A 2,364-nucleotide genomic window follows, 5' to 3' on the forward strand; every position below is an offset into this window, starting at 1 on the left:
TACTGCCACATTCGAGCTGAAGGGACACATCCTTACTACACTTAAGGATATACCATTTTATGGAAAGGATCATGAGGATGCTTTTAAGCATCTAGATGAGGTCAATGACATTGCAGATTATTTCAATGTCCCGAATGTTACCAGAGACACATTTTTGTTAAGGATGCTTCCCGTTACTTTCAAGGGAGTTGCAAAAGATTGGTTAGAAGCACTTCCACCTGGTGCAATCACTACTTGGGCCCAGATTCGCGAGCAAATTTTCGAACAATTCTTCCCACCATCCAAGATATCTAAACTCAAGAAGGCGATAACCAATTTTGAGCAACAACCAGGGGAGTCACTTTACGAGGCATGGGAACACTATAAAGGGTTACTAAGAAATTTTCCTTAACATAACCTTAACATACAACAAGAAGTGTCCATATTCTATGACGGTGTCAATTTCATGAGAAGGCAACTCCTTGATTCTCAAGGACCTCTTACAAAGAAAAATCCAAATCAGATCAAGGTGTTAGTTGAAAAATTCACGAAGTATTCTCGTGAGTACCACAACCCAAGACAAGATGGAGTAAAAGGCAGTAGGGGTGCACATTCTGAAGAGATGGCTACTATGATGGCAATGCTAAATAATATGGACCGGAGGTTGACCCAAATGGACCAATGAATTCATGCAATTAGAGTTGGTTGTGAAAGATGCAATGGTCCACATTTGACTAGAGACTGCCACTTGGATGAATATGGGAACAAAAAGGCTCAAGTTTACTATTCTAGTGGGGATAAATATGATGGAGACTAGAGAAAACTAAAGAAGGAGTGGTTGCCATATGATGAATATAAGAAGCAAAAAGATGAGAAATATAGGCAGACAGGCCGAGGCTTCTACTAAAAGGAACAACCACCAGCTGAGAAGAAAGTTGACTTCGAAAACATGTTAACCCAATTTATGGAAGCTTCTGAGAAAAGACATGATGATACCAATGCAACGCTAAAAGATCACATGAAGATGATGAAAGAACAACAAGCTATGATGAAGGAATAGCAGACAATGATGATTGACCAACAAGCTTCATTAAGAAATCATCAAGCATCGATCCATAATCTCGAAGCCCAACTTGGTCAACTAACTACTTTGGTGAGCAACAAATTATACTCATAATTTCCCGAAAAAAAAAAAACTCAATCCCATGTTATGATGATCGCGACTGAAGAAGAGGCCATCTCTGAGTTTCTAGAAGTAATGGAAGTGGAGCCAAACCAGTCTGAACTAAAGCCTAAGAAGTGAAAGCTCGAAAATAAAAATGATGCCGAAACACCAGACTCACGACGTGAGCCTTCTATGCTCACGACGTGGCACAGTCTGAACAAAGTAATTCAACATTTGTTCCGAATTATCGACCTCATTTACCATTTCCGTCCCAAGCTAATCTTCATCCACTAGAAAGAGAGCATTTGGAGTTTATAAAGCACGTAAAGGGTATCCCAATGAAGACTCCTTTTGTCGAGACATTATCTAAGGTTCCTGAATATGCAAAAGTCCTACATGATTTGATAGACGCTCGCCAACAATTGAAGAAAAATTCCAAGGTTATTATTAGTGAGCAGAGCTCTAAAGTTGTATTGGGAGACCGACCTAAGAAGATGGGAGATCCTGGACGCCTCACTCTTCCATGTGAGTTTGGGAACAATCTGAAGACTTATGCTTTAGCTGATTCTGGGGCTAACATAAATTTGATGTCTTATTCATTTTATCAGAAGCTGAATATTCAGAAGTCGAAGGCTACAAGGATGACCATTCACTTGGAAAACCGTTCAGTGACACAACCCAGAGGCATTGTAGAAGATATTCTAGTAAAAATTAGGAAAATTGTTTTTCCAATTGATTTTGTGGTAATGGATATGAAAGAAGATCCCGATGTTCCGATTATTCTTCGTCGCCCATTACTAAATACTGCTAGAGCCTTGGTTGATATTCGCGATTCAAAGCTCACTTTGAGAGTTGGAGATGAAGAGGAAACTTTTGGAGTCCAAGATAGTGTCCAAGGAAGTGATGTTGAAGATGAGGTTTTCAACATTGATGAAGAAGATGAACTTAGAGAATTGGAGAAGTTAATGGAAGAAAAAATTAAGACAATTCAACAAGTCAAATGCACGAAACCGAGAGCATCCATTCCATTTTTAGTTGAAGTCGTTGCCTACACAAATCCAACTTCTTGGGTAAGTAGAGAAAGTGACGAATTATCGAGTGACGAGAACGAAAATGAGGTTACTTCCAAAGAAAGGTGTAACACTGTGAATTTTCAACAAAAAATTTTCATTTTTAAAACTCATAAATCTCATGTGTTAATTATTATATAAATAAAACCA

General features: G+C 38.6%; 1 non-coding gene across 1 annotated transcript; it reads right to left on the bottom strand.

The window, feature by feature from the left end:
* Nucleotides 1–292: 292 nt before the first annotated feature.
* Nucleotides 293–399, bottom strand: LOC145049076 (small nucleolar RNA R71). The gene has a single exon (XR_013683193.1). It is a non-coding gene; the product is annotated as a small nucleolar RNA R71 (small nucleolar RNA).
* Between the last annotated feature and the right edge of the window lie 1,965 nt (nucleotides 400–2,364).

The sequence above is a fragment of the Lactuca serriola genome, chromosome 4 (genome assembly GCF_051521515.1).
Source record: "Lactuca serriola cultivar US96UC23 chromosome 4, Lser_US96UC23_V15, whole genome shotgun sequence".
NCBI lineage: Eukaryota > Viridiplantae > Streptophyta > Magnoliopsida > Asterales > Asteraceae > Lactuca > Lactuca serriola.